General features: G+C 35.8%; 1 protein-coding gene across 1 annotated transcript in view; it reads left to right on the top strand.

Annotated features, from left to right (window-relative positions):
- Positions 1 to 12,997, top strand: part of Dscam4 (Down syndrome cell adhesion molecule 4) — a 2,049,237-nt gene that overhangs the window by 413,623 nt on the left and 1,622,617 nt on the right.

Genomic DNA, 12,997 nt, shown 5'->3' with positions numbered 1-12,997 from the left:
CTAAGTAGTCTCGTGTTTGTCACTTTCTTCAATATTTCTTCCATTATGATGTCGGCTACTATCGGTGATGCCGGAGATCCCATTGGAAGCCCTCTTAACTGCGTATAAATAATTTCTTCATACTTAAAATATCTATTCTCTGTGATACAAAAGGTCAATATTTCCATAAAGAGCTTTTTTGGTATATCTGTGTATTGTTTTATGTCGTCCCACTTTGTCATTATAGTCCCTATAGCTAAATCCGTTGGTACGCTTGGAAACAATGACACTACATCAAACGACACAAGACGTTCATCATCACATATACAGGAGTTGTTTATTTTATTTTTGAACTCTATTGCACTTTTAACATTAAATTTTGATTCGGAAGTCAGATTTTTTAAAACGTTGGTCAAGTATTTACACAAATTATAGGACGGAGAATTAATCATTGAGCAAAGTATCTTTGTGTACTTTTGGCGCACCATATATTCGTGGTGGTAGAGCGGTATGGGTTGTCATTTGTGATCTTTCTCTTTTTGTAATGATACCTAGTTTCTCTAATTTATCTACTAATTGATTGTTTTTCGTTTGTAAACGCAACGTTGGGTCTTGTCGTAATATTCTATATGTTGACACATCGGATAATATATTATTCATCTTTGCCATGTAGTCACTTTTTTCCATTGCAACAGTCACGTTTCCCTTATCTGCATTTAAAATAACTATATTTTTGTTTTGGTTTAGAAATTTTCGGGTTCGTCCCACTGTATCGTTAATGGCAATATCAGCTGTGTTCGTTTTATGTTTTGCTACTGTTTCTTTTATCAGCAACGATAGTTTTGTTCCCGCAGACTCTTGACCCTCTTTATTTTTCACGCTCTGTATTACTTCTTCTCCATCCGCTATACATTTGAATAGAGGGAAAGTGTTTTTTGCAACCGGTAGAGCAAACTTTGGACCTTTTGCAAGAAGCGCCTCAACATCAGGTGGAAAATCTGTCTTTGTTTGGTTTACCAACCAATGTTTGTTGTTGCTGTTTTCGAGTGTTTCGTTGTTTCGTGCGCTTCTCAATTTTTCGAGCTTTGCTTGTTGCGTGTTTTTGCAGATGCTGGTACGTGTGAGTGCGAGTTGTTGTTCACTCTCGAAAAAAGCTTTCAGATCATCCTCTTTCATATTTTGGCTTAAAGTGGCCTTAGTATAAGTAAGTTTTTGCAGTGTTCCACCCTGAAAACAAAAGAAAAATAGCAAATATACTAAAAATGAATGACTTCCCTCATGGAATTATACGGAGGATGATAAAAGCTTACAGTGAAATAAAAATACCCAAAAACGGAGAAAAAACAACTACAAAGTACAAATCGATGTTATATATACCAGGCTTCTCCGACAGATTAAAAAGTTCCGACATATATGACAAGGAAAACATCATAATTGCATATAAACCAGCCTATACGACGAATATTTTCTACAACAACATGAAAAGTAAAGTAGCATTATTAGACAAAAACAACATTGTATACAAAATTACATGCGCTTGAAATGAAAACGATAAATGTAACAAAGAGTATGTAGGTACAACTAAGAATAAATTGAAAACGAGGATATCAGGCCACCGATCTGATATAAAATGCAGAGAAGCTACTAACATGCAAAAAACTGCACTTGCGGCCCACTGTGCAGAGAGCGGCCATCAACCAGATTTCGAAGCAGTGAGCATACTTCAAACAGAGCAAAATTACAAAAAACGCTTCACTTTAGAAATGCTCCACATAACAAACACACCAATAAACAAGAGACTTAACTATAAAATAGATACCGACGGCTGCTCACATATCTACAGACACTAGCTAGAATCGTGGAAAATTAGTTCAAAGCTACATGGCGAACCGAACGGACGCAGATTAGCAAAATAAAAATATAAATGTATCTATGTATATAAATATGAATATGATTATATACATAGGATGGTTTATTTATTTATTATTGTTAGTTATTACAAACTAAGCTGAATTTTTTATTATTGTTGTAGCCCCCTGATGAAGATCTCCGAAGGTGATCGAAATATATTGGGAAATTAAAAAATCAAATCGTTTTATTACTTTTGACCTAGAGCCGGCAAAATAAAAACTTTACATTTAAACGTATAAAGGTCGCTAAAATCAAATATTAAGTTATCAAAAATATCTTTTAAAAAAATAAAGTTTAAATATATTAATCAAAATTAAATAGAAAATTATTATTTTCTATAAGGCAAGCACTGCATGAAAAGCCTTAGACAGTTTATCAGAAGCACACTCAGGACAAAAGTAGCGTACATTAAAGTTTGTTTTTATTAGCTTAACGTCGTATTCTGTTATTGGGCCCGCATAACAAGCGCGATGAAAACGTTTTTTGCAAAAGTCATTACAACGCACTGCAACAGCTTCACTCCTTCCAAAGGCTTTATCGCAATTTCCACAATAATCATCCATACTTGGATTATTAATTCACAATTATAAAATTAAAAATAAATTTAAAAAAATAAAATCAAGGCAAGCAAGTGAAAACACGTCTGAATACGTCAAGCGCAAATGTCAAAACAAAATTTTTTCTTTAATACCTTTCATTTGATACCCATGTCATACAAACACATTCCAGGGTTACCCTAGATTTATTTTCCTACATAGTGTTTTTCCCTTATTTGACAAACGATGGAGGAAAATCGTTCCAAAAAATCCCTTGGTCTACAATTTGCTCGATATTTCCCAAACGTATGTGATATGGAATTAGAAACCACTTATAAACCATTTACGAAACCAACGCAGCTATAATTATACTCAGATGAGCAGAGCTCACAGATTATATTAATTTTGTTCGTATAACGGTTTTCTGCAACGGTATAAACTAATCGAGATCAATGTAGACTTCCATATATCAAAATTAAATATACATTCTTGGCATACGGCTCATAATTTCAACCTTATAGGGGTCTTATATGAGTATTTTATGATTACAGGTTTAGTTTTTTCTCGAGGCACATATTTCGAACTCTTATGGACTCATAATTAAGAGCGCTTCGAAAACTTTTCAGGGGTGATTTAAAAAAAATATTATAAAAAAATGCGTCATTGAGATCGGTGGTGTATATAGTATATATCTCATACAACCGATTGTTCAGTTAAGAAACTTTGCGCAATTTCTGCCCCTTTTTAACAGCTAGACGCTTCAAATTTCACCATATGCTTACGTATATAGCATATATTGTTGTCTGAAAAAATCATAGAGATCGGTGGTATATATATTATATACCCCATATAAACTCTAATTTTTGCCCCCTTTTTACGGCTACAAGCTTCAAAATTCATCAAATTTCATCAAATAGTTACGTTTACGTCATATATTGTTGAAATACGTGATTCGTAGTCATAGTTTTTACACGCAGACCACAAAAAACCTGAAACTTTGCATCCTCACACAAAGTACCTACCTGTTTTTTATTTTATATTTATCTTAAAAATCGTTAAGGTATGTAGATCTGTTCACTATATATTTCTTACCTTATACATCCGATTATTCGGAGATTACGAACGGGATAAGATTATTGTTCAGCCCCATTCATGAAAGGTATGAAGTCTTCGGCACAGCCGAAGACAGTCCCGTTCTTACTTGTTTCTTTGTAATATTTTTCCTTTCCATCAGATTTTTTTTATATTTTCGGGTTGTTTAAATTAAAACAAACCCGATTTATAAAAAAAATATTTTTTTAATTTTTTAAACGATTTAAAAATTACACGAATAATTATTTAATTGTAATATGACAATATAAAGAAAAAATTTGATGGCAAGGGAAAATAGTACAATTAAAAATCAATACCAACTAACTATAATTATGAAAGAATTTCAAAAGCACAGTGTTGTTGCTACAATACCCCCTTCCTAGCGAAAAGCGACTTTTTTTCTTTTTGGAACATGTGATGGAATTTCTTTTTGCTCAATTGATTGTTGGAAAGTGGTTCCATTTAAATCGCGTACTTCCGTAAATGCCGTTTTCAATCTGTATATAGATACTGTGTCTTCTCATTTTGCAAGTTTGATAGTGAAAAATTTGATTACGTTTGATTACCGTAAAAAGACCGGAGTATTTTGGTTGCACAGGTTTTTTATAACCATCATTACGAACACAAACTTGTTTTGATTGAAACAGATCCGCATGAACGAATTGTTTATTGTTGGTATGATGTGCAATAGGCTGTGGTTGAATATTTTGTATTATTGTTTTAAGACGTTCTAGAAACAGAGTGGAAATGACATCGGAACTTGTGACATCTCCCAAAGTCTCGCCCGGAATATGCAACGCTTCTCCATATACCATTTCAGCTACTGAAGCACACAAATCATCTTTATACACTGTCCTTAAACCAAGCAGTACTGAATGCACACTTTTTGACCATTGCGAGTTAGCTTGACAAATCAAGGCAGCTTTTAAATTTCGATGTGGCCTTTCAACCATGCCGTTACTTTGTGGACGAAAAGACGTAGTGTGTTGAATCTTAGCTCCAATAAAAGTAGCTAAGTCATGAAACGTTTTCGAAGTGAATTGACGACCACGATCACAAATAATTATACTTGGGCATCCAAATCTTGCAATCCCACCATAAAAAAAAGCTCTGCTTACAGTCTCCGCTTTAATGTCTGTTATTGGTATGGCTTCTGGTCATCGCGAAAAACGATCTATAATCGTTAATAGATACATGAAAACCTCGCAAAGGACCAACCAAATCCAAATTCACTTCTGAAAAATCATTTAAGAAATTAAAACAAACCCGATTTATAAAACATATTTTTTTAATTTTTAAATGATTTAAAAATGACACGAAAAATTATTTAATTGTAATATGACAATATAAGAAAAAAATTGATGACAAGAAAAAATATTACAATTAAAAATCAATACCAACTAACTATAATTATGAAAGAATTTCAAAAGCAGTGTTGCTGCTACAGTATCATCATTCTTCAATGTCACAAGTGACGAACGAAATTTCCGGTTAACTGCTATAAGAACCCCTCCGCCTCTACTGTGACCAGTTTTAATTCAATCATTTCGGAAAACATTATATAAATTCGCATCGAAACTCTCGTTTAGCCACGTCTCAACGAGAACAAAAATATTGTAATCCAGGTACGAGCTCAAGGCATAAATCAGCTTAGATTTGGTTCTCAAACTAGAAATATTTTGAAAATATATTTTTAAGTTCTTAGAAGAATTATTTGTAATGGAACAAGTTATCGTTGTTGTGTTGATGCACCTTCTTGGAAAAAAAAACGAAATGGGTGAATTTTCGCATACTCAGGCCATATAGCTGGATTAAGCACCTTATCAAAAGAGCATTCCGAAACACCTAATTTGAAATTGACTTTAGTTGGGCTATCAATGGGTATATCTTTCTTTAACAATGTATGACATATCAATAATTTGGATTCAATTTAACATGACTTGAAACATACGATATAAGATTCCTTAACAGTGGGCGAAAATGACGAAATATGCAGAAACTTGAATACAGGAACTACTTTTAATTCAATGGTATTACAATTACCAACAACAATAGGCTTGCTTAATTTTCTTCGAGTAATTTTTCTTTCAAATTCTCGCTGTTTAACTTGAAGCACAGTAGATGCTGGTACATTTACCGCAGCAGAAGCAAAGATTGATCGAAGAGTAAAGATGTTGCAGGGACTAAAAATAGTGTGAAGCAAGCTTCACAAAATTCTAGTAGGTCACATTCACCACTTACCACAGCAGAATTTGTCAAACTACCACTGTCTGTATTTGTTATTTAACAATTATTTGTTCACTTTTTATTGAACTAATCTGTTCAGAATTTACATTTTTGCACTCAAAAACTACAATCAGTGTATTTTGTGTGCTTAAATTATGTTAATTTCATTACGGTATCTTCAACGACTGCCAAATTACAGCTTGCAAAACTTTTAAATTACCTTCTTTTAAAAGTGGGCGGTCCACTCCCATTGTCAAAATTTTACTAGTTTTCTATTCTGCGTCATAAGGTCAACCCACCTACCAAGTTTCATCGCTTTATCCGACTTTGGTAGTGAATTATCGCACAGTTTCTGTGGTTATAGTCCGATTTCGTTCATTTTCAATAATGATCTGAAATGAGTACCCAGGAACTTACATACCAAATTTCATTATAATACCTCAAAATTTACTAAGGTTATCGTGTTTAAGGACAGACGGACATGGCTAAATGATTTTTTTTTCGCCCAGATCGTTTTGATATATAGAAGTCTATATCTATCTCGATTATTTTATGCCGTTACGGGGTACCGTTATGCGCGCAAAATTAATATACTCTGTGAACTATGCTCAGCTGTGTATAAAAATTAGGAAAACTATCATACAGTGAAAAGTGAAAACGAAATTCAAGAATTTAAATTTTCGTTATATTTTGTAAGATTTCTCTAACATCTCGACGAATCAATTAACAGCTTACACACTGCTGAAAACGCAAATTCCTTCTTTCTGACATAATACAAGTTTTGTTCGTAGACTAAACAGAGATAAAGTTATAGGCCATTATACATATGAATCAACCAATGAGGGGTAACGGACGAGACCACTTTCAGATACCAATAAAATCTGTTACCCGAACTTTTAGCAAAAATATATTTTATTATTTTTTTAATACCTGTTTAACATTTGAAAAATTTCCTAAGTTTCTTATATGTATTTTTTTTCAATGCTAAAAGTAAGTCTAGACAATTAATTAAAGCAAATATATTGTTATGTATGAAACGAGATGGCAGCGCTACGACAATAAATTATTTATATATACATCTGGCAACTGTGTTGCCAGAACATTCTTTATAAAAAAAAAAAATATACTTTTACGCATTAACTTTAAAATGTAACAATTAACTTATTTCATTAATTAAATAAACACTCATATACAAAAGTGGTGTCAGAAGTGTATTTAAAAATGAGCCTTACACCGGAGGATTTAAAAACAGTGTTGGATGCGCTAGCAGGAGCAATCCGAGGAGCTGTGGAGGAGGCTGCACAGAATGCTGCGGCAAATACAAATGTAAATCGTTCGTTGTCACCCAAACCACCATCGTTTAGTATTAAGGATTATTTTACACGTGTAGATTGGGCATTACAGTTGAGCAAGGTTCCAGAAGCGCACAAGTTCATACGTGTACACATGGGGACAGAGCTTAATACAGCGCTAAAAATTCTTGTTAGCCCAAAAACACCAGACTCGCTCACTCAACTACAGCGAAATAAAAAATATCTTGATTCGCCATTTTGATGGCTGTAGGAATAAGTATACAGAAAGTATCAAGTTCCGGCAAAACAAACAAGAAAAGGGAGAGCCGATTTGAAAGTTCGCACTTCGGTTAAGAGAAGCGGCTGTACACTAGGAGTATGGAGAATTCTTAGATAGAATGCTACTAGAGCAATTGTTGTATGGCGTAGTATCACGAGTAATTTTTAATGAAGTTATTGCAAAGAAACCAAAAAATTTTGCTGAAGCATACGAAATTGCGCATACAATGGAATTAACACAAAATGCCACAACAGACCTAAAGTGCACAGAAGTGATACAAACAAGCGAGCCAACGTATAAACTGGGATACGCACCAGTTAAAACAAAAAGAAACACAAATTCGAAAAACCCGAGTGGCGAAGAACCGATGCAGAGGGCAAAAGAGAAAGGGTCCAATTGTTAAGATGTGGGGGGCAGCACCTTAGAAAAGACTGCAAATTTAACAATTCCAAATGCTTTGCATGTGGAAGAGTGGGCCACATCGCCAAAGTGTGTAAGACCAAATTAGATAAGATTTCAGAGGATGAATGTGAATCAGTTCAAAAACTAAACAGTGTTAATGCATGCAATGCAGTAGATAGAAAAATGGTTCCTATATACATAGATGGGAAACAAATTCAGATGGAATTAGATACGGGTGCACCATGTGCAGTAATGAATTGCAAAACGTTGCGTTCGATTAAACCAAATTTTAGGTTGTTAAAGACAGATCGACGATTTAAAAGCTATACGGTCCACAAGGTGAACTGCATTGGACGGGTCGTAGTAACTGCGAAAATGGGGAAAACTTCACGACGACTTAATTTGTATGTCGTTCAAGGAGATTGTGATACACTTTGCGGCCGAGAATGGATATCGCAATTCGCACGAGAAATAAACTTCACTGAACTGTTTTCATCGTCTAACCGAATCAATACAATAAATTCAACAGCACCAAAACTATCAATAAACCAACAAACGCGACTGCAACATCTCATTACACGTTTTGAGGACATCTTCAGTACGACAGCTGGGAAGTTCAGTGGGCCACCTGCAAAAGTAAAGCTCAAAGCTGGAGCAACACCAGTTTTCGCGCGAGCGCGCGATGTACCGATGGCCCTGAGAGAGGAGTATGCCCAGGAAATAGATCGTAAAATTTAGTCAGGTTTTTACAAGAGAGTGGAGCATTCAGAATGGGCCTCAACAACACACGTAGTAGCAAAAAAGAATGGGGGTATTCACATTACCGGTAATTATAAGCCCACTGTCAATCCAAAAATGATCATCGACGAACACCCGATTCCAAAAGCAGAATATTTCTTTAATAAAATGAAAAACGCTACAATATTTTGTCACTTAGATATAACAGATGCATATACGCATTTAACAATTGACGAGGAGTTTGCGCATGTATTGACATTAAATACAGTGACGCATGGGTTTATACGACCTACTCGTGCGGTATATGGAGCAGCAAATATTCCAGCTATCTGGCAAAGAAAAGTGGAGACTGTGTTACAGGGAGTCCCAAATGTTTTAAATTTTTTTGATGATATCTTGGTGTTTGCTGAAAACTTCGAGCAGCTACTGATAGTTTGGAAACGACACTAAACCGCATTAAATCACATGGTTTGCATTTGAACAAGTCAAAGTGTGTATTTGCGACACCACCGGTGGAGTTCCTTGGCCACCGCATCGACGAACAGGGCATACATAAATCCGAAAAACACATTGAAGCGGTACTAAACGCTCCCAAGCCAACGACTTTCGTAGAGTTACAGCTGTTTTTAGGAAAAACCACGTATTATAGCGCATTTATTCCAGATTTGGCCAAAAGTGCACGGCCATTGCGAGAGAGAAATTTTACTGGGCTAAGGAGGCAAACGCAGCGTTTGCCCTATTGAAAGAGACGTTGGTTTCACCTCAAGTGTTGATGCCATACGACCCAACACTACCTGTACTACTGGCAACAGACGCGAGTCCAACAGGACTAGGAGCCGTACTTTCACACCGTTTAGAGAAAGGGACCCAACGACCAATTGCATACGCAAGTCGAACATTGAATGCTACAGAACAACGCTATCCACAGATTGACAAAGAGCCATTGGCAATTGTGTGGGCGGTTCAGAAATTTTTCAAATATTTACATATACGCACGTCATTGGACACTAATCACCGATCATAAGCATTGTCACAAATATTACAACCTGACAAATCACTTCCAGTATTATGCATAAGTAGAATGACGAACTACGCACACTTTTTAAGCAGATTTGATTTCGAGGTAGTGTACAAGAGCTCAAAGGCGACGCGAATGTCGACTATCTTTCACGCGCCCACTTTCAGCCACCGAAATTATTACAAATTAAGCAGTTGCAACAGACAGCCATGACGAATCCAGACGAATATGATGAGTTCGACCACTTCATGATTCGCCAAATCAACCAATTACCACTAAGTTCAGAACACATAGCAAGAGAGTCCAGAAAAGATAAACGAATGGCTAAAATAATTAAACTACTGGAAAGTGGCCAGTGCTTGAAAAGGGCAGGGTACAAATCCCCAGAAGGCAATTATAAGTTGTCCTCCGGATGTTTGACGTTCGAACATCGTGTTATTATTCCACCAAAATATCGAAACAAACTGCTTGACAATTTACACACGGGGCATGTTGCTGGTAATCTCGGACGCAGTTGCGCACAAGGTTGAATCTGATTCGACCAGAGGAAATTTCAAAGAAGGTAGAAGGGAAGCAATACGTAAAGTCAACGAAAACTATTAGAGAGTTTGAACCAAATCAAAATGTTTACTTTTTGTCTGGGAAACCACGAATTTGTAAGTGGCTCAGGGGAACCACGTCTAGGTGATCTGCACTATGAAGTACTCTTCAATGGGAAAAGTGTAAACCGGCATGTGGACCAAATACGCAAAGCCCCGGTTGGACCTGATAAAGCAGCTCGGGAAGTTGATTATTACAAGGCGAGGCTGTCAATCGAAGACAACACTAATGAAACCGAGGCATCAGCTGAAGTAGATAGCACTGAAGCAATAACGCAACCGGTGGTTACTGAAACGGCGCAAAACGAATCGTGGGGATCGGAAGATTTTGAAGGCTTTGCTTCGGCCAATAGTACAATAGAGCAAAATCCTACATCGACACCGCATACAACACCCGAAACAAGTAGGATACCTAAAATTCCACGGAGATCAACCAGACAGAGAAGGGCACCTGTCTGATACTCACCTTAGCCCTTGCAGAGGAGGGAAAAATGTTATGTATGAAACGAGATGACACCCCCACGGCAATAAATTATTTATATATACATCTGGCAACTGTGTTGCCAGAACATTCTTTATCTTCTTCTTTATTACTTTTTTTCTTTCAATTGATATACTTTTACGCATTAACTTTAAAATGTAACAATTAACTTATTTCATTAATTAAATAAACACTCATATACAAAATATTTAGATCTGAGTTGAACGGCGCAACTATATAAAGAAAGGCTTTTATATTTTGATAGTATAACAGCCAAATTCGCAAACTTTGAAATAATGTTTTCTGGATAAGGGCAAAAAATAAACTATTTTATTTCCACATCATACACATATTTGACCTTTAAACCCAAATGATAGAAATAAAGTCTGACCACGTTTGATTTTCGGTCCTTGGTGGACCTTATTTGGGATTCGCCCACATAGAGTTGCAGATGATAAGTCCCCAGGACCGGTTGGCGTGCCAAATATAGCCCTTAAACTCGCTATACGGTCTACAACTTGAGTATTTTGTCAAAGACGACGGATTTACAGTTATTCGTACCATATGTACTAATGTATATATTTGAATTTAAAGAAATAAGAGTTTAATATGAAAAGTTATGTTTAGTTACGGACAGGGCCGTAGAGAGAAAATCCGGGCCCGGGACTAAAGAATTTACGGGCCCCCTATAAAAAATCCACTAATACATTTGATTAACTTGAATTAATGACGTCTCATACAGGAACCATTATTGATGGATTACATCAAAAAAAAATTTTGCCACATCAACTAAATGATTTTTGGACTATGAGCTGACAATAAAATTAACACAGAATATTTACTATTTATACTATTTTATTGTAACGTAGAAATAAAATTCTCTTTTAACAGCCACATATTGTTTCAAATAATCTTTTTTAGTTATTTGGTAACATTTTGATACATTTCTGATAAATTTAATGATGACTATAAATTTAGTTATTCAATATAGAAAGTTCGGATATCAAAGAGTGGCTTTACTTGCTTTTTTCGCTGCAAAATTTTTATAATAATATCAAAACTTAACTGTCCAGCCAAAACGGATTCAACACATAGCGTGGCAAGTCCTGAAACTCGCTCTTGAGATGAACACGATCTATGAAAGTTTTTGATTCTTGAAAGAACGCTGGAGGACCGTTCTGCACTAGCTACAGTGACAGGTATAGTGCCAAGGATGCGTAAAGCAACACGAATGTTGGGGCAAATCGTATACAGATTTTGAAAATATATAGATGGCATTTAGAAATTCCAATGGTGACAGATCTTTACCAAAATTTGCTTCGTAAACGTGTTTCAAGTGAATTATTTAGCATTCTAAGTTTTGAGAAATTTCCGACTTGTATTTTTCAACAAATTTTGCTGCGTTCGCCCGAACCGTAGTTTCTATCATCCATGTCTTCAAATTGCCACAAAAAGGAAAACGTCTCGCTCAAATTTCTCATAGCTGCAAATCGTTCAGTAATGCCAGTGATTACCGAATCAACGATCGCCAGGAATGTATTATTTTTAAAATCAGACTCTGAATCATGCGTAATCATCTCATTTAAATTATCTTCAGAACGTCTTTTGGGTTTTCTCTTTCGAATGTCCGGACACTTTGGCGAGATGTTCAATTGAATAGCAACTGCTTTGCTTTCCTTTAAAATTTTTTTCCATTGGTTCCTGATCAACATCAAATCAGCTAATAAGGCATCTAGATGTCGGACCTCAAAATCTGTGGTGGCGTCTCTAGCTTGGAGGACCACGTTTCTTTCATTAATGGTAGTCAGTATTTTGAACCAAATTGAGGACAGCAAGATACATTCGAACTTGTTGATGTACTTGAAAATGCCGGTAACATCTCCGTATGCTTGTGCAGTCAAATTTTGCTTTTGTCTGAAAGACTATGAAGAGAGCTCCGTAAATTTTTTTGAGGATGTCCCATCATTGTGGAGTGCTGCTGAAAATAGTAAAACATTTTTGTACAACTCCGAAGAAAGTAATTGCAACCGTAAAACATTCTGCAGCATCAATACCACACGAATTGAGACTATGGTTTGCACAAGGCGAGTAATCAGCATTCGAGTTTTTGTCGAGAATGTGACGTAGTGCTTCGTTGAAAGCTCCTTTCATATTGGCGCCGTTACCGTACCTTTGTGCACGACAATATTTTAATGGGATTTCATGTTTACCTAGAGTATGGCAAATTAGATCATCGATTTTCTGACCAGTTTTTTGGTTACAATTCACGAAAGCCAAAAACCGTTCTTGAATTGTAAAATTTGTTGCTTTCGAATTGAAATGGAGTTAGCGCAAAATGAACGTAGTCAACGTTACTAGCATCAGGCTTAGCATCAACGATAATAGCAAAATACTTGGCTTTCTTGTCTTGATCTAATATAGTTTCCCTCACGTACTTTGCACA

Source organism: Eurosta solidaginis, chromosome 5, assembly GCF_040869045.1.
Source record: "Eurosta solidaginis isolate ZX-2024a chromosome 5, ASM4086904v1, whole genome shotgun sequence".
In the NCBI taxonomy this organism is placed as follows: domain Eukaryota; kingdom Metazoa; phylum Arthropoda; class Insecta; order Diptera; family Tephritidae; genus Eurosta; species Eurosta solidaginis.
The sequence above is the reverse complement of the archived record's forward strand: the minus strand, read 5'-3'. Positions and strand labels throughout refer to the sequence as shown.